Here is a 21,527-nt window from a genome sequence, read left to right on the forward strand (position 1 = left end):
GATGAGCTTTGTAAAAATCGACGCGTTTCAGAAAGGCAGGGCATAGAGGAGAAACAATAATGTACAGTATGTGGAAAATAATGTGTTTTTTGAACCTTAAACCGCATAAACACATTTCATTACACCAAATACACAAAATAATGTTATTTTTAGCAGCATCATATGACCCCTTTAAACAACAAAATAAATGCAACTGGCATTTTGCATGGTGTTTTTACGTTAGAAGTCCCCTTACATTAATATAATAATATAACATCCGAGTTGCTGAATACTGAATAGGTATTGATATGTAAATGCAGGCAGTGAAACTATGTTAATGAATGTATGGTTGCAACGTCAGCTGAGTTTTAGTAAATGACATGTCTACAGCAAACAATCTGTATGATATGAACAATTTATATGATTAATTTGCAGTAACAAAAAAAAAAATGCAGTACGAAATTTACACACCCACATAGGCAATGTCCTCATAAACCACCTTCACACTGAGTACGTTTACATGGACAACAATAATCTGATTTTAACACGATTAAGACAATACTCAGATTAAGAATCTACCATGCAAACATACATTTTTGATTACCTTAATCCGGCTAAAGTCATATTCGAAGTAAACAGAAATCGAATTAAGACGTGTAGTATTCCTATTTTAGTCACATTACTGAAGTGCAGTATAGACATGTAAACACCTTAATCACATTATTACCGTTATGTAGGACTTTTCGCCGCATTTTGTGACAGGATACAACAGTGGTCAACCGTTTGACGGCAAATAAAATAGCTTCAACACTGCCATCGTCTGTATGCACGTACAAATAATTAACTGCACTTGAAGCTTTCATAAAATTAAAAATGAAACACCCAAAACTGTACATGGCATCATCACGAAGACGAACTATGTTTATACGTGAAATTCTAGAGGGGACGTTGGATGGCGTCAGGTGGGGACGTAATGACGTATGCCATTAATCGAACTATGTACTAAAACATGTAAAAGAGGGACATGAAAAGAATATTCAAAAAGCTACTCATGTAAACACCATAATCATAATATTGGCTTCTTTAGAATAAGGTAAATAATTAGATTACTGATGTCCATGTAAACGTAGTCAATGTAATAACTGTCATACCCATGCCATTATACAAATCTATGTCCCCGTAAACCACCCAAACCAGTGCACACACACACACACACAGAAAAGCAGCTGTGGTTACCAGAACTGATTTTTTTTTTTCTTCCTAACATCCAAAGACAATTTTTACTTCCAAGGTCTGTACATTAAACAGCATTTTAACTACTTAAAATGTGCCATTAAAGTTGTTCACTATATATAGTATTGGAACATTTTTTACAGTCTTTTAACATCTTGATTACACACATTTTATCAAATATTTACAATATTTGCAGTTCACTATAACTAAAGTGTTAGTTCACTTCCAGAATAAACATTTCCTGATACTTTACGCACCCCCATGTAATCCAAGATATTCTTGCCTTTCTTTCTTCAGTCACAAATAAATTACGTTTTTTTTAAGGAAAACGTTCCAGTATTTTTCTCCATATAGTGGACTTCAATGGCGGCCAACAGGTTGAAGGTCCAAACTGCAGTTTCAATGCAGTTTCAAAGGGCTCTACACGATCCCAGCCAAGGAATATCTAGCATAACGATTGGTCATTTTCTTTAAAAAATAGAAATGTATATATTTTTTAACCACAAATGCTTGTCTTGCACTAGCTCTGCAATGTGTATGTGTGACTTCACACATTACGTTATCACGTTGGAAAGGTCACATGTGGTTAGTTCTTCAACTGTGTACTCCGGTTCAAAAAGGTGGGGTAGGGTGAAAAACTCCATCTCATTTTCTCCAACTTCAGAATCGTCCATCATCGTTGTTTTGCCATTTTTTGTAAAGGCCGTTTGACTTTTTTTGCACATTCGCTTTGTAAACAATGGGTCGGTACTCCCGCCTATATCATGCGTGACCTTTTCAACGTGACTACGTAATCTGTGAGGTCGAGCTCAACTCAATTCAACTCAACTCGACTCATTCAATAGTGCAAAGTTTTCCATCCAACTATTCTTTCTATTGACTTGAGGAATCACATTGCTCCTGCTTTCTGACTTGATTTTACAGATGACATGTTGTTTTTCACCATCTGTCTCATTAAATAATTCTCATGAATGAGCTGGTTTGATAAAACACAACTGGTAAGTGTAGATACTGTCACCATTCTTATGTGCAACAGTTCATTTGGATGCAAATATGTAGGTGTTTCCAGCGGAACATATACAATATTTCCCTTTCTTTAGCCTGCAGCCTGTACATTCCATTATTGATATGCTTTAATGTTTCCCGGGCAGTCACGATCTCTCTATAAATTGCATTCATTGTTTTTTTTTCTAACTGTGAATTTGACTAATAAGCTATATGTTAAATACCAGGCACGCATATACCTGGAAAACACACACACACACACACATGCATATGGCTACAGTACATTCATTGTAGCCAGTGCATGCACACCTGTGACTGAACGTGAGTTTGAATTTATATGAATGTGCATGTTGCTTGGCAACTGTAGTAAAGAAGGTTTATTACTTGGTGGATGGATTGTTTAAATATATTTTTTATTTATTTATTTTTTTATATTTTAAGTTTTGATAATTTACATATTGGTGTGTTGATCATCATTTCTTTGCTACCAAAATGTTAGCACAAAAACATTATTTATACATTGCCCATGGAACGCTTTATTTCCAAAAACTTTTTAGTTGGATTCAAAGCATTTATGAATGAATGACCGAATGAATTCGGTAGGGGCACTATTACACATCTTCAGAAAGAGTACTGAATCTCTGGATCAAAACATGGTGAAGAAGAAGCAGAGACCAGTGAATGCATATGTAAGCAGATGCACATGTAAAATAACGTGATCATCAAGCAATAAACAGCATATAAATAAAAACTGTCTATCGTTACCAATTGAAATGTTATTGAAAAGTGATTGAAAAAACTCTTATACTGTGAAGCTTTGTGGGTGTTGAAGGAAGAAAACTACTTCATCTGTGTTTTGATTATCGCTGAGAATACCATCTAAATGCAGACAGGGAAAGAGCTCACCATGGTTAAAATATGTGACTTTTCATTTCATATCTTGTAATTTCATGTAAAGTTACATGTGTGTAAGTGGGTCTAATGTTCCCGTAGACGGTATTTGTTGGTCAGTTTTTCAAGTCATCCTGGTTGAAGATTACTGTATTATGAACAGACAGACATGTGTAGCAGGTTTTTAATTTATTTAGTGCTTGGAGTCTCTCCTCACTTTTTATAATGAGTATATTGAGAAAGTCTCACACTGTGCCGCTAGCAGATGGACTGTGTCTCAGTTACTGATGGATGCTGCTGGGGACGTCCAGTCGAAGACGAGGTGAAGGCAAAAATTACAATCCCCTCAGAACATCCCTGATCTCTGACTGAACTCAACTCCCCAGCGACTGCAGGCAAATGTGAAAATGTCAAGCAGGTGAAAGCAAGACATTTAGCTGTTAAAATTTCCCACAGAAATCCCTGCAGCTGTCTTCAAAGCACCCACTTCAACTCACTCTCACACAAACATTCACTGCTGAAATTTTCTTTAACACATTTTATTCTTATCACTACTGCTTCTGCTGTTCAGGAATAATAGTACCTGTATCTATCATCCAGCTAACAGACAATGTTCTCAGAGTTTTGGCTAATGTTCTGGAAAGGTTCTCTCAACACGAACAGAATGTTTTTCAATGTTATGTTTATCTAGACTTTAATAATCTCCACATATTAGGACACAAACATGATTTATGCATTCATGGAACATTTTATTTTTGAAACATTTTGTCCATAGTTACTATTTCTTTCAGAACATTCAGAGATCATCCACAATTAATGTTCACATAGTGTTTTCAAAATTCGAAAATAGAATATCCCCTTAACATTTTTTTTTTCTGACATGGTTCTTTGTGTTGTGAAGTTATGTACAGAATGTTCTTGCAGTGACATTAATAGAATGTTTGTTCAGAGTTATCCGGTCTGACCCTCTGGTCTTTTTTTTTCTTCTTTTTTTTCTTCTTTGGAACGGTGTGAAACTTGGTAAAGGTTGAACACACACACACGCAAAATGGAGGTTAAATGCTTCTTAAAAAAAGCCCCTCGTGGTCAGAAATGGCTGCATTCTAAATGAATGGGAAATGTTGGACATGTTTGGTACTGTACTGAAACAAATTTTTACAGAAATTAAAAAAAAAAATGCATTACAATAAACTGACATTACAATAAACTTTTTTAGAATTTCACTTTTTTTTTCACTTCAGCAATAATCTCTTTTTATTAATCTGCTTTTAACAATTTTCTTTTAAAATATACTAAATGTAAGTCTGTGCTCCAAAGCATTCAAGATATACAACAGTTTAAGTTGAAAATTTCTATACACAAAAAGTGGTAGTAAATTAATTCTTACTACTGCATAAATATAATTTAGGACAATAACATCCCCTAGAAATACAGAATGCTAAATTGAAAATATTATTAAATTAAAATATAGTCATTTTATTGAAAAAAGTTAATTAAGTTAATTCAAATGTAATCTTTTTTTTTTTTTTTTAGCTGGACCACTTCCTCCTCATGCATCCAAGTTTCTAAAGACTGATTAGATGTTGCAGATGTGTAAATGTGGCCAGTCAATGTTGCATAGGTGTTTTTGCAAATGACTTTCAATAATCGTTCACAGGACATCAGCTAGCCGCTCATGCTGGACCGACCATCACTGACATCACCTCAGCAGACCCCTTCACTCAGTGCACGATTCAGGGGAAATCACTCTCATTTATGGCACATTCCATTAACTGAATTATCTGCGGCTCTGATGAATTGCTCAGCCATAATAATTACATTTGCATAATGTCTTTCCTGGTTCATTTCCGCCCTTACATGTGTTAGTAATTACTGAAGTGCCGGCATGCCATGAACCTGCTGATATTTTTCCCCACAAAACTTTACATTCTTTACGAGTTTGTGGTTTGTGTGATTTGGGGCTTGTGTGTTTTATTAAATTACACATTTCCAAATAAGTAAGTTGTGAGTGGCAAGTTAAAGCTCAGGATAAGAAATATATAAATGCTCTTCTCCACTGCTTTTAACTGTTTGCCTTATGTGTCAGATCCAGATTCATTTATTTATTTGCATGCATTTGTAAAAATGTAATTTAAAATGTAATTGAAATGAAATATAGGCATATATTAGGCTACTACAATGACGTTTAAAGGGGACATCGGATGCCCATTGTCCACAGGTTGGTATAGTACTTTAGGGTCTTCATGTAATGTCTGCAAAATACTTGGGTTAAAATTGCTCAATGGTGGTGTAAAACAACCATTGAAAATGGCAGACAGCGCACAACTGGCTGAGGGTGGAAATATGCTAATACGTGACAGTCCGTCAGAGGTCGTGGGCGGGGCCTGAGCAGTATGACATCATACTGCTCAGAAAATCAAAAAGGCTTGATAATTGAGACTGTTTATTTTTGGGGGGTATTAAAAAAAGGAGGTTAACACATTATTTTGATAGTCCACTTTAGACATTCTACTAACAGTAAGTAACTTTGCAACTACATGTCGACTAGCAGTCATTAGAGTATTAGTAGACTGTCTGCTTAATATCTTCTAACACTGTATTTTGATGGGTCCACAACATACAACATACTATGAGAAACTTTGCAAGTATATGTCATCTTATTCTACTAATCCTAAACCTAAACTACAGTCTACCCTGAGAGTTAGTAGATGGGTAGTTGCAAAGTAATGATACTTAGTTGCATGTAGTTTCAAAGTTACATATGGCTAGTAAAATGTCTAACGTGGACTATCAAAATAAAGTGTAACCAAAAGGAGTGAATGGATTTTTATCATTGTAGGGTGGTTGTGTCCACACACTGCTAAGACACATTTCTATGCAAATGTAAAAGTACATTTTGCATCTGGTGCCCCCTTTAACATGTCTATAATATTGCTGCCAATAGAATCAAGCTTTAGAGGTTATTCAGATTATGTTGAAAGTAATTTGTTAATGCTTTTACACTTTTAATGTTCAATGGTTGAAGGGTAAGTAAAACAATGTCTCCTCATTTCACCCAGTTTTTGAAAATGCTTATTATTGCATTCATAGAGTGAACCTTTCGCTGATTGTTTACAGTTTAACGAAAGTTACTCCCGTAATTTGCACAAAGCATTATGGGCTGTAGGAAAAAGGTGGATGTCCCTGAGTTAAAATGGCTTAGGAAATAGTACAATGCTGAGTTTAGCCTTCAGATAAGCATGCACAACTTGCATGAATGTACTGGAATACTCAGCAAACAGATCATGCACAAAGGTTATGTCAAGCATACCATAGCTTTTACTTTGGAGTGTGGCATACTAACAAGTTGCAGAGAGTGCACACTTAAATAAATTATGTCCAGAAACAATGGGGGGGGGGATAAAAAAAACTTCAGTGACATACTATCCAACATGCATGTACAGTCTCAGGAACTGGCTATGCTCAAACTCCATTAGGCTCTTCCCATGAGCACTGACCTGGCCGGATCGATCAGTGTGGCTTGTCAGTTTTCATCTTTGTGATTTTTCCAGATGCAAAAAGGTCTCTGGCTTCATTACCCTTTGAGAGTCACTCAGAAGGAAAGAGGCTTACACAACCGGCCTTCAGCAAACTGCTTCTGGCCTCTGCTTCTGAACTGAGCTTCATTGGGCTTTATTCCATCGTGTTGTTGTAGATCACAACACTGTTTTTCTGCTTTTTCAGTGGCCTTGGTCCTAGAAGTATGATGTTTTCCTAAAATAAGTTTTCAATAGGTTCCAAACCAACTAACTTAAAGGGGTCATATGATGCTTTTTAAAAGATCATTATTTTGTGTATTTGGTGTAACAGAATATGTTGACATGCTTTAATGTTCAAAAAACACATTATTTTTCAAATACTGTGTTTTTTGACATGCTTTAATGTTCAAAAAACACATTATTTTTCAAATACTGTACATTATTGTAGGTCCTCTATGCCCCGCCTCTCTCAAACGCTTCGTTTTCTACAAAGTCCCTCCTTCCGACAAGCGCAGTCTGCTCTGATTGGCCAGCTGACCCAGTGCATTGTGATTGGCCGAACACCGCAAGCACTCGTCGGAAATGTAACGCCCCTTACCATAATCGCGAGCTTCAGCTTTCAAAATAAATGTAAAGACAGAGCCCGAAAGGGGAACAGAGCCGCGTGACAGACACAGTGATGAAGCTGGTATGTGTTTGTGATGTGACCCCCTCTCTCTCTCTCTCTCTCGTGCGCTCTCTCTCTCTCATGCGCTCTCTCTCTCTCGCGCGCTCTCTCGCTCTCTCCCTCTCTCTCTCTCTCTCTCTCTTTTGCTTTCGCACTGAAACACACAGCGTCCCCCTGACATGGCTACTTCAACACTAACTGCGGTTACTGAAACCACGCCTTCTTTCTTTGCGTGCACATTTGGGCAGCATTATGCAAATATTTCCACATAGTGAGGTAGATATGTGGGGGCGTGTTAGAACGAGCCGTTTTAGGGGGGCGTGCCAGAGTCTTAACTTTGATAAAGTATATCTCTTTGGTTTTGAGACTTTAGTCTTTGCAACTTCAGTCATCTTATCTATGCACAATCAGCTTGTAACACTCCAAAGAGAAAGGAAAACTTGAAATCGCATCATATGACCCCTTTAACCAACAAACAAACTTCGATTTGAGACAAAAACATGGTTATTTCTCTGGTGGATCAGTCTATTTTTTCTGTCTGATGAGTTCAAAATGAAGCTGAAATCACACTGACTATTAGCATCCACAGAAGCATATTTCCTAAAGTGTGTTTGTAATTTTGTCTTCTGGCCTCATTCATTTGACGACAGCACTGATTACACCTGATGGATCCTTTTCACAAGAAGATTTTGGTTAATGGCCTTTGTGTAATTATCTCCTCCTCGTCAAGCTGCCTCTCTTTCCGTATGTCATGTTTTTTCTTTTTTTGTGTGTGAAGAGATGCCAGTGTTTGGCACTTTAAAACACATGTACTGTAGTTAAAGTAGCAGAGGCGTTGATGGATCACTATATGACCCCGAGAACGTGACGCTCGGGGTTTGTACTGGAAGATGAGAAAATGAACACCAGTGTGATGAAACTAATGATACTTCAGTCGAATGTATATGGGAAACTTTAGAGACATACCGATTTTATTAATCCATTTAGATTAATGCTATATTGAATTTGTGGAATTAATAAATTGATTTTATTGTATCCTCAATTAGATTAATTAATGTGGTTACCATCATATTTATTTAATGCTTTTTTTTTTTTTTTGACAGTATAACAGCTGATTTCTGTGCCGTATTCAATTCACAGGATTCCATCACTGTATTAATAAAATGTTAATGCTGATATATATATATATATAGATATAAATTAGGCAATGTAGATCAAATATTTATATAATATATTGTACAATGATGTAGCAATACAAATACAGCCAGGTTGAATGTAAGTTATCTGTTTGGATAGTTGTAAAATGTTTAGAAAAAAATTGCTGTCAATCCTCACCTACCATTCATTTCATTTCAAACCCATGAGACTTTTGTTAATCTTCAGAACACAAATTAAAATATGTTTCATAATCTCTCATCGTTTTGGTCCATGATTGAGGAAAATGATTAGAGAATATTACAAATACCATTTGTGTTCCAAAAATGAACATAAGTCTCATGGATTTAGAAAAAAAACAAAAAAAAAACATTAACCCTCTGGTGCTCCTCATCTGGGAGTCACACTTGTGATCTTCACGGTCCAGACACCTGAAATTTAACTCTTTTTTTTTCGCCCCAGTAAAATCAATGTAATACATTTTTGTTCAATAATATTTTTATTTTTTATTTTGTATTTTGAGATAATTTCATGGCACTAATTAATATTTATTAAATATTTATGATGAATTTGGTGGGAGTAAAATAAGAAAAACATCTGCAATTCCATGGTTTAGCCCATAGATTCCTATAACGCTCTATATAAAAGGCCTATAAATTCTAATTGTTTTTAGATATAAATACTTATTTTTTATTAAGTTGTGGGCTTGGATATATATATTTAGATATTCTCAAAGACAACTTTTTGTAAAGGTTTAGATTTTTTTATTTTTTTTAATGTTGATTTGAAGTGTCAGTTTTTGAATTATTATTACTACAGTCAAACCTGAACACAGATAAAGCATTTTGTTACACAAAACATTAATATTCTATAAACATTTAACATAAATGAACAGAAATGTTTTATCAGAGCTTAATCCTTCTTGGTTTGATCTGATTTCAACCTATTATTTCAGTTTTCTGACTCGTTTTGGCTATATGGTTATTGCCATCCCAATTCATTTGAGCAGGGCCGTGCACAGGGGGGTGGCCCGGTGGCTAGAGTCACTGCCCCTTTGCCCTCATCGGCTGAGGTGCCCCTCTCACCACCCCCCACCCTCACCCCAGCTCAAAGCGTTCGGTTACCGCTCCGCTAAAGATCCGCTGATTCCGCTAATCCGCTCCGTGTTTTCCCGCCCGCTCCGCAGCATCACTCACAATCGGTGTGCCGCTATCTGGAGTGGAGACCACAGTTCCCGAAGGTCATTCATTAACAGGTAGATGCATTACAATCCACATTACAGTCAGTGGATGATTCGCTGAATTAATAATTTGGTAGTTTGTTTTTGTATTTCTGTCGGTAAAGTGATTAAAAGTGATTACAACAAAATATCCACGTTCTTAGAATTAGAATGTCTGATCAAATTATTATACCCGATCAGATCTAACATAAATAACACAAAATTTGCTGTTGTTGGCACACTTTGTAGTAAAAAAAAAAATGCCTTCACAAAAAGAAGACAGAGAGAGAGAAAGAGCGAAGGGAGGCTGCTAAAGGCAGTTCAACATTGCAAACATGAATTCAAAGATCCAGCAAGCCAGCAGGTAAATCATCATATAGAATATTTAACAGTTTGTCACACTTTATTCTTGTAATTAAGTATATTTTCCATTATAATCACTTGTCTTGATACTAATAATCTATAACACATAATATTTTATTGAAACCATATTAATAGTAGGCCTATAAATAGTTAAAAAATAATATAAATGCTCTAAATTAGTTGTTTATTTGTATATAATATAGATTAATTCTGTAAAATATTAAAATAAATGTCTAATACTTATAGGGGAGAGTGGGCTAAGATTAGCCATTCTTTTACTTATGTGGTCCTCAAGGGAAAATGACACAAAAATACAAAGAAAGTATCTATCCTATCCTATCCTATCCTAATGAAAGTATTCCTATCATTTTAAATGATCAGAATGTATCTATGACAAAGGGTTCTAAAAATATGGCTTCTTATAAAAAAAGGGTTCTCATGGCTCAGTTTGCCCCGGGTTAGGGGTAAGTTGACCCGAGTCGAGTCAGTGGGTAAGATGCACCATCTGGGTGTAAAATTACCATCTGACCAAATCTGATTCAAACCCATGTGAAATAAACAACAATTTAAAAACTAATTTAATAATTTCATTTTACAAACAGTCATATTTATTTTCATAAAGTTAACTTTAACAACATAAAACCAACCAAATGAAGTTTAAATTTCAGTATTTAATTGTTTGCATTTCTGAAACAATATGTTGAACGCCAAAGTTGTAGCCTTCCTAAAAACAGACTAAACAAAGAGTTTGTTGGCCATTAGTGACTACAGGTGAAAAGATATATCTGATTATAATGTGATGAAAAGCATTTTCTGGTTCTTATCAGAGAAGGATTTGGTACACTGTCCCTATCAAATAAACTACAAATAATATGTATATATGATAAACGAAACCAGTAATATCACATTAAAACACCAGTTTATAATTCAAAAATGTAACTTAACTACAGTGCCTTATGGTGAGGTAAGTTAAAATGCTGACTCAATTTCCCCACAACATTTGACTCACTTTGCCCCATAACTGCCATTTTGGAAAATAAAATAGCTAATAGCTTACCAGTTCAGGCTAATATTTAGCTAAATGATTTGCATGGTTTTATATGTTGCTAAATCACCTATATGTATTATAAATAGTTTTAGACCTGGATACATTTGCTTTGATGTAACAACCATTACATTTGTTATGCAAAAATTTTACTTTGACAAGCCAAAAACAGTTTTTAAAGTAAATTGGTGCCTTCCATTCCCCCCATGTGCTTCTCCTTTTCACAGACTGGCAGAAATGATGGGTGGTTCCAAAACGCATGGTCACATGACAGTAAAAGTGTATACAGTTGCCAAGAAACAGGGGGTGGGTCAACTTACCCCACTCTCCCCTACTTCCATTGAAGATGAGGCAGAAGCAGGCTCAGAGAGTGAGAGAGAGCCCATTCTTATAAAAAAACATCTACGATAAAGTCTGAAATTATTACCGAGTGTGCTGTCTTCTCTTTTAATTGTATATTTGTAACAACTGGATCATTTGTATTAACAAGCACCCACCCCCCTAGTGCCCCTTTTTTGGTATGGGCCACTGCCCCTCAAAATGTCTGTGCACGGCCCTGCATTTGAGTGTGTATAATTGTGTATGTTTGTGTGTGTGTCTGTGAGTGTGTGTAAGTGAGTGTGGCTGTTTTGCACTCTTGATGTTTTAGAGTGTAACCCCTTCCCTGCTGTCCACTTTTTTACTGCATTGTATTTGAATTATTGCTTTTATTTTACATATTTGCTGTGTTACAGTCACACCAGTTCATAGGTGTGTGTGTACGGGTGTGTGTGTGAGTAATGCCTGTCATTGCTGTGAACTTTTTACTGCATTGTGTCAGATTTGTAGATTGTACACACAAAAATTCTCAAAATCTTTGTGATTTTGTCGATTTCCCATTAATTTCCTATGGTCGGTCATTGTTGACCGAAGACCAGAAGTGTGACTATTTTTTACGACCACGTAGTCTGCTTGAATCATGCCCTCAAATTTTTTGTGTGTTCACATTCCAAATGCCATAAAAGTCACCAAGTTTTGTACCATTCTGATGAAGCTGTGATTTTAAAAAATTCAAAACAGAACAAATTTCGGTCAAAAGTGACCGAAGAGCACCAGAGGGTTAAAAGGCCTCACAGGTGACATTTTCAAACTTCAAAAAGTTAATAAAGTCACCATAAAAGTAACCTATATGAATTGAATGCTTTAACATACATGGTGAAAAATTGAGGTTCAAAACTGTGATAACAAACCTGATTGATTCTCGCACATGAAACAAACATGTGCTTCCCTTTACCATTTAAAAGGAAGCACATGTTAACTAGGAAATTATTTATTTATTTATTTATTGTGAAACATACTTAATCATTGTTGTATTTACAACTTTGGAAAATAATTTTATACAGTACACAGTGGCAACGTGGATTTTATTTATTTTTTTCAATATATCAAAGACTATGTCCACTCAAACATGCTTTTATCACGTACTGTATGTGACCCTGGACCACAAAACCAGTCACAAGCCGAGAAACCACTATTTGAATATCTGGACTCTGAGAGAGCAAAAAAAAATCTAAATATTGAGAAAATTGCCTTTAAAGTTGTCCAAATGAAGTCCTTAGCAATGCATATTACTAATCAAAAATTACATTTTGATATATGTACGGTAGGAAATTTACAAAATATCTTCATGGAATGTGATCTTTACTTAATATGCTAATGATTTTTGTCATTAAAGAAAAATTGATAATTTTGACCCATACAAATGTATTGCTGGCTATTGCTACAAATATACCCATGCTACTTATGACTGGTTTTGTGGTGCAGGGTCGCATATTTCAAACTAATCAAATGCTTGTATTTTGGTACAAATTATTTTATCATTTAGTACTGTCTAGTAAAATTCTGACTCCATGGACAGACTATATAATGTCCTCATCTTCAAAAACAATGAATGGCATTATTCAGGGTAAAAGACAATACAACCCCGATGACATTCAGTACAGGTTTCAGGTTTAGTACTGTCTCGATTCGCTACTTGAATCTCATTAATTAAGCAAAACCAGTTGGAATCCAGTGGCCAGAGCAAAACTACCTTCATGTCAGGAAGCTAAATGAGGCTGTAACAAAGTTCGTAGATTGGGAAGAAGGAAGCGGGAACCAGCGAACATTCAAACATAACTTTAATAATAAAATAAACACAAAACTTAAAATAGCACGACAACCCCTCACGGATGACTGCCGAGCACAAACAGAAACAAAACAACATAAAATCTCTATCTTCTCCAACACTGTCATCACTTATCTTTTTATCCTTCTGGAGCTCCTCCGTGGGACTCAAGACTGGTGAGTGGCGCAGGGGTCGCACATTATCATTTACTCCACCGGCCTCGCTCCATTCTCACGGCTCTCGGCCCCGCCCCACTCGTCACAGAGGCTGTAATAGTTTGACAGATCTTGTGGTGCGACTCACAAGCTTTGTCTCCTCTCAAATGAAGTTCGAATTAAATCTGTGCCACTGGCCCCATAAATACATACAAATGATGATATAACGCAGCTCTTAGTGTGTTTGATGGCTGCTGCTGGAGAGATTTGCCGGCAGTTTACTAATATGGTGCTAGTCTAACAGCTATATTTGTAATGGGAAAAGGCCAATATGTTTTTATAGGATCACTCATTCTTAAAAACCTAAAACACCTCTTTCCAATCGGACCCTCTCGCCATTACAATCCTCACACTGTGTGTATGGAATTGATGCTTGTTCTTCAGGGAGTGATTCAGGACAAAATCTGCATTAAGAGCCAATTTAGCTGCAGAGTCCCTCATCCCACAGCTCTGTATGTTATCAGTGTGAGAGCCACAGAGTCACGGCTGGCATGCACACTGCAAAGATACATTCATATTTCATATGGCCTGTGGCAAGAGAGGCTATAGATAGCAGACCTCCTCACTCAAGCAGAGCAGCAGAACAGAACAAGAGCAGACACTGCCAAAAACACAGCGGCTGGCTCATGTCTACTGTACCGTACTGTACGTATGCATCATATATGGGCATCAGATATCAGATTAAATGTTAAATATGCTCATTACATTTAAAGATGGATGCTTGTTTGTTTTCTTCATCACAATATCACCATTTAGTGAACATGCATTGGCGAATTTTAAATAATTTCATGACTTTGGTTTGAGTGGATGTTGCCATTTTCTGTTCTTTTGATCTGTCTATTCATGGGTTTCAGTCATGTGACTTTTTTGTTGTGGCCGCCATATTTAGGACCTTGCAAAGCCTCTTATAGGTGTGTTCGATTCCAGGGTTTTCAGAATCGACTCCGACTCCCGACTCCCACCATAGGAGTCGATGGAATTGACTCCTCGACTCCATTTAGCGTGACTGTCCAAATTAGTCCAATTTAGTGGTGGTGACATTACCTTTAAATGAGCTATTATCAATGTTGTTAGCTGTTGCCGACGCCTAATTTTACAGAGGGAAAACTGAGGGGAAAAGCCATGGTGGAATATTATGTCAGGATTAATAAGGTGTTTTTCTGAATTCGTCACATTATAATAGTCAGGGGATGGCGCTATATGTCTTAAACATATTAAAAATAAATGCAATACATACAAAAATACATACGAATATAAACTTATTGATTTGTTTATTCTTGTTTATTATCGCAGTGATCATTTACCAAGAGTTTCCGCATTCGAGTCTATTTTCGCTGAAAAGCACATGCTGAATTAATGTGACAGCGCATTGCTTACGGTAACAATAAACATGGATTGATATGAAATGTATTAATTACACTATATAATAATATAATATAATGCAAATAAGTAGGCCTAAAGTCTATTTTTTTTTACAGTTAACACTGCTTGTTTAGCTATAGGGGTAAAGCGAAGAAAAAGTATAAAAACGGCAACATAGATGGCACTCGTGGAGTTAGAAAAACAAAGTTCTTTATGACCAGCAGGATTGTAATGAGGATACTGCAAAAGAAAAAGCATGAGACGCCTGTTTCTGTCAATGGTAAGTTTTAATTTAAAATGTTTGTGATAGCCTACTACCTTTTAACATGAGAAAAGTAGACTGCAGGCTGTTTACATGTTTTGCCACTTGCTTAAGCATCTTAATAACATATAAATCTATACATAAGTCATGTTAATATATTGCGCTTCAACTTGAGTATGTCTTTGAACGATTGTGTTAAAGTGTAAAAAGATAATCACTATGCTTAAAAAAAAAAAAAAAAACTTTTTAGTAATGTTCGGATTTGAAATAAATAATGGTGGTAAGCAGATCATAGCTCTCTACAAATATGTGACTGCACAATGAGCTCATGCTGCTTCTGCACTGCACATGGACTGCACTGCAAACGGTTACTTACTGCAAAATGCTTAATTCCGTTTACTCTTTGCTGATATACTGCACTCAACTACCAGGCAGATTTGAGAATCAGTGAAGACATCAGCGATTTCGGAGTCGACGTACAACGAGAGTCGATTCCAGTGCTGGAGTCGACTCCGACTCTTGAGCTATTCAGAGAGAGTCAACTCCCGATCCCTAGCTCTACCAAACCAAAATAACACTTCACCAACAATGGAAAACAATGGTATTTAAAAAAAAGATAATTTAGGATTAGATCCTTATTTACTGTCAAGCGAACTGACTCCACTAAAGTCTAGTGAAACTTACCAATTTGACGTTTGCTGATAGGCTTTTTACATCTACCTCATACGCAATCCCTATCCATACACTCGGGCCATTTTCAGTTAAATTTTCACCTGCTAGAGACTTGTCCATTGGCCAGGATCCATCTGCCGCAACCGGCCATACTCACTTTCAGATTCTTGGCCAAATCAACCGGACTTACTTTCGAACAATTTTCCTGTGGTATGGGATTGAATGTTTTAATCACAGCGAGGATTGCTTGGCGCATGACAATTCCGCTTTAAATTGTGTTCTAAATAGCAAAACTCATGTTCTGAGAAAATACTTTTGCGCGAATAATAATTGATGTGAACTTGACTTTGTCTGATAGCTTTGGAACATAGACGGTAAAGACAGACATAAGGATGTGCTCGTTGATCAAACAGTCCATTGGCTGGTTTGAACAGGTTTGATGACTGTACTCTAGAACCTCTGTTCACAGGTGTCGCACAGACAGTAGCCTTCATGCTCTTCCCAATATTGTGACAAACACCATTGTATTTAAAAGATAGAATAGCAGCTCCGAAAACTTTCTCTGAAATGTATTTTCAAGGACACTGAATAGCAATGTGATGTCTCAAAAAGCATTTATAGTCCATATCTCATATTTTGCTAATGTATTGTACCCTTAACTGCATTAAACATGGGTGTCACGTGGATGGAATATGCATGGAAATGACATGCAGATGAGGTTATGCATAGTAAAACTAGGCGTTGTAAGCTCCATATATGATGATTTATGGGAAGAGTCGGGGTAGAGATGCACATACGCACAATCTTCCACTGACTGGGATTTATAAAGGGATTTTTGCGCAGGTTCTGGCGTGCGCATGGTTTTATAAATCTGAAAACCTTTGTACGTACGCAAAATCTAGCTTTTGTGCATACGCACACTTTTAGGATGAAATCTACGCAAAGTTTTATACATGAGGCTAAGATGCGACAGACTTAGCCCAGTTTCATTTCTATATCTACTGTACTGTTCATTAATATTTAATTTAAAACTGATAACGTTACCTAGACAAAACATTTACTTTCATTTTAATTATATAGATTATAATACATAAATAACATGACTTAACCCAACCGCTGGGTTAAAACAACCCAATTGCTGGGTTTGTCCCTATTTTACTCAGCACTGGGTTGTATTTAACTCAGCATTTTTTAGAGTGTATGTTGTCTACACGTGACAAACCTGTTGGTTTTGATTACCAGCATTCTTCAAAGTATCTTCTTTCGAGTTCTGCAGAAAAACAAAAGTCAGGGGTTTGAAAAAAAAAAATGAGGGGGGGATTGATGTAATAATGTAAATGATGACAGAATTCTGGGTTAACTATACACTCTTAAAAATAAAGGTGCTTCAAAAGGTTCTTCAAGCGATGCCATAGAAGGACCATTTTTGGTTCCACAAAGAACCATTCAGTCAAAGGTTCTTTAAAGAACCATCTCTTTCTTACCTTTTTATAATCTGAAGAACCTTATTTCGCCACAAAGAAACTTTTGTGAAACAGAAAGGTTCTTCAGATGTTAAAGGTTCTTTATGGAACCATTTAGACAAAAATGTTCTTCTATGGCATCGTGAAGCACCTTTATTTTTAAGAGTGTACTTTTAAGTAAATTAGTAGAAACACTTTTCACTAGTCATCACTGTGCAGAAAAAATGACAATGAATGCCACTATAAAATGCTTGAAAAAATGCACATTCGATATATCCATAGCTTCCTGTTGGTCAGTTTGTCTCTTCAGTTAAGATTCCCCCCAATTGTTGCAGAAAACATTATATCACATGGTATAATCATGGTCAGTGCAGACATGTACTTGAACTTACTTTCTCATCGACTCTAACTGCTCCTTGCTAGTCCAGTCAGAGAAGTAGAATAAAGATGATGTCCACTGTCTGACTCCAAGCACTGCTCAGTGTTCACAGGTGTCTGAGGAACTTCTACCATTTCTTCTGCGATGACACTTCTCTTGGTTACTACAAAACATAGGTTAAAAGAAATTTGTGGCACATTTAAGAGGAATATTCAGTTATTCCTGTATGTCTCTACATGCTAAGTGAAGAAGCAACTAAAGTAGCAACAAAACTGTGATTCTGTGTTTTGTTGTAGTCAGTTACATGTGTTTTGGCAGTGGTGAGTGCCTGAACATATAAGTCTGCTTACATTTAGTAACTAAAAGCAGGGCACAGCTACTGCAAATGATCTCAGACATATTGATGCATTTAAATTTGATTGCAGTACATTGTCATTGTAAAAATCACTGCAACTAGCTTATATAGGCTATTTAGTTAACAGATTATTTGAAAAGAACGTTCTTCTATAGAATTATAAAACTAATAGTACAAACAAATCTTTGAACACATCATTAGACACTTCAGACAGACAACGAATGCCACTTTAATTAGACAGAGTTTGTGTTCCAGCGTCAAACACTCGCTCAAAACCTCTTTATGTGAGAAAGACAAAGAGACAGAGAAAGAGAGAGAAGGTCACATGAGGGAAAGCGGACTGCAGTGAGTGCTGTAGATTAAACAAATCACTGATTTAATGAGTAGGACCCTTGCTTGAGTTCCTCTTCATCTTCAGAGCCACTAAGCACAGGATTGTGTCCAAAAAGAGAAAAGAAAATACATTTTGAGGTGAAAACTAAACATTTAAAAGCCCATGTGCTCATTCATGCATACTGTAGAATCCTAGATTATTTCTTGCTTGGTTAATCCATATCCGGTGGCCTCGTACACAAAGGCGGACTAATGTTGTCATTAGTTCTGCTTCTCTGGTGGCCAAAAGCTGAATCTGAGCGGCATCCGCTCCTCCCCCCGGACCGCAGCGGGTCTGAGCGAGTGCTGTCTGAAGATAAAAACACATCATATGAGCTGAAGACGCTTAGAGGCAGTTAATTAGAAATATGAAAATGGAACAAGCACCTGTGACATTGATCAGTGTGACGGGAGATTTGCTCCTGCACAGTCCTGTGAGCTGCTCAGATTGGATTGGAAACACTCAACACAACCAGAAGCAAAGCTGGGATTCTGTTTGAAGAACTCTTTGTCATGTTGGATTGAAAACAGGCAGATCTGTGTGTTTTTAATGGGAAAAAAGCTATAAAACAAATGATGAAAGTAGTTAAACACATCTAAACCTAGAAAAGTGATTGCAGTACATACTTTTTGTGTTGTAACTTGTCATTTAATGTTTACGCTGTCTATCTATGTACTCTGATCTGATACTTTTTAGGGAATCAGAAACCTTCAGCACAATCAGCATAATCCAATTCACAAACAAATGACTCTTATGACCTGATTCTTTCAAGAATTAAATATCAAAATACTCACAAACACAGTTACCAGATTAAGTCCATCCATCTATTGATGGGTTTCAATCACGTGACTTTTTTGTTGCGTCCGCCATCTTTAGGACCTTGCGTAGCCTCTCCTTGGTAATCGGAAACCAAAGTAACACTTCACCAACAACGGAAAACTAGATACTTTAGGATTAGATCCTTATTTACTGTCAAGCGAACTGCTGACTCCACTAAAGTCTAGTGAAAACTTACCAACTTGACGTTTGCTGATAGGCTGTTTACATCTACCTCATACGCAATCCCTATCCATACACTCGGGCCATTTTCAGTTAAATTTTCACCTGCTAGAGACTTGTCCATTGGCCAGGATCCATCTGCCGCAACCGGCCATACTCACTTTCAGATTCTTGGCCAAATCAACCGGACTTACTTTCGAACAATTTTCCTGTGGTATGGGATTGAATGTTTTAATCACAGCGAGGATTGCTTGGCGCATGACAATTCCGCTTTAAATTGTGTTCTAAATAGCAAAACTCATGTTCTGAGAAAATACTTTTGCGCGAATAATAATTGATGTGAACTTGACTTTGTCTGATAGCTTTGGAACATAGACGGTAAAGACAGACATAAGGATGTGCTCGTTGATCAAACAGTCCATTGGCTGGTTTGAACAGGTTTGATGACAGTACTCTAGAGCCTCTGTTCACAGGTGTCATGCACAGACAGTAGCCTAATGATAACCCCTTTCGTGCTCTTCCCAATATTGTGACCGACATCATATTTAAAAGATAGAATTTGAAGGAAACTGTAAGATATGCGCATTTTATTTTCAAAATGTTTTGTTATTGACAGGTTTGATGACTGTACTCTAGAACCTCTGTTCACAGGTGTCGCACAGACAGTAGCCTTCATGCTCTTCCCAATATTGTGACAAACACCATTGTATTTAAAAGATAGAATAGCAGCTCCGAAAACTTTCTCTGAAATGTATTTTCAAGGACACTGAATAGCAATGTGATGTCTCAAAAAGCATTTATAGTCCATATCTCATATTTTGCTAATGTATTGTACCCTTAACTGCATTAAACATGGGTGTCACGTGGATGGAATATGCATGGAAATGACATGCAGATGAGGTTATGCATAGTAAAACTAGGCGTTGTAAGCTCCATATATGATTTGAGGAGGAGACGCATGTACGCACAATCTTCCGCTGACTGGGATTTATAAAATAATTTTTGCGTAGGTTCTGGCGTACGCATGGTTTTATAAATCTGAAAACATTTGTTCATACGCCAAATCTAGCTTTTGTGCGTACGTACACTCTTAGGATGAAATCTACGTAGTTTTATACATGAGGCCCCTGGTCTTCATTGAGCATATTGGTCTCTCTATGGGGTTTAACCTCTGATCTGTAATATATCATTATATATAGATCAATGGGTTTAACTGTAATTCCCCTACAATAGTAAAACTGGAGAAGACAATATTATGGATAGAGAACCTGTATTTTAGTCAGAAGGAAATTAAGGATGGATTTGTTTCTTACAAACACGCTGCTTTTCATTCCACAAGACATTAATTGATGAATTGGAATGGTGTGGATTACTTGTGGATTATTGTGATGTTTTTATCAGCTGTTTGGACTCTCATTCAGACAGCACCCATTCATTGCAGAGGATCCACTGGTGAGCAAGTGTTCCGAGGATGAAACAAACTCATCTACGTATTGGATGAGAGTGAGTACATTTTCAGCAAATTTTCATTTTTAAGTGAACTATTTCTTTAAGGTAATATAGAGTACAGGTAAAATAATTTAAACACAAATCAGTGTTATATGTTCATATATTTATTTGGTGAGTAGACATGTCATAAGCGGTATATTGTACAGTCCGCCAGTCATTACTGCTAAATACCCCCCCCCTCAGGGCAATGCAAGGATGACTTATTTAGTGTTAATGACTGTCTGACTGTACATTATTGCTTACATAAATCTTTTATTGACCACAACATCACTGCAAAAAAGGCCCTCTTGTGGCCCTTTGAAGTTATTTTTTTTTTGTCATCATTTAAACCACACTGGCATTGAAAAAGTCAACTATGTAGCAATATATGATGATTTATGGGAAGAGTCGGGGTAGAGATGCACATACGCACAATCTTCCACTGACTGGGATTTATAAAGGGATTTTTGCGCAGGTTCTGGCGTGCGCATGGTTTTATAAATCTGAAAACCTTTGTACGTACGCAAAATCTAGCTTTTGTGCATACGCACACTTTTAGGATGAAATCTACGCAAAGTTTTATACATGAGGCTAAGATGCGACAGACTTAGCCCAGTTTCATTTCTATATCTACTGTACTGTTCATTAATATTTAATTTAAAACTGATAACGTTACCTAGACAAAACATTTACTTTCATTTTAATTATATAGATTATAATACATAAATAACATGACTT

General features: G+C 36.5%; 1 protein-coding gene across 1 annotated transcript in view; it reads left to right on the top strand.

Moving 5' to 3' along the window:
- Positions 1-21,527, top strand: part of LOC107675510 (astrotactin-2-like) — a 541,421-nt gene that overhangs the window by 162,800 nt on the left and 357,094 nt on the right. The window lies entirely within an intron of this gene.

This window comes from Sinocyclocheilus anshuiensis, unplaced genomic scaffold, assembly GCF_001515605.1.
Source record: "Sinocyclocheilus anshuiensis isolate Anshui unplaced genomic scaffold, SAMN03320099.WGS_v1.1 scaffold1604, whole genome shotgun sequence".
NCBI classification, from domain to species: domain Eukaryota; kingdom Metazoa; phylum Chordata; class Actinopteri; order Cypriniformes; family Cyprinidae; genus Sinocyclocheilus; species Sinocyclocheilus anshuiensis.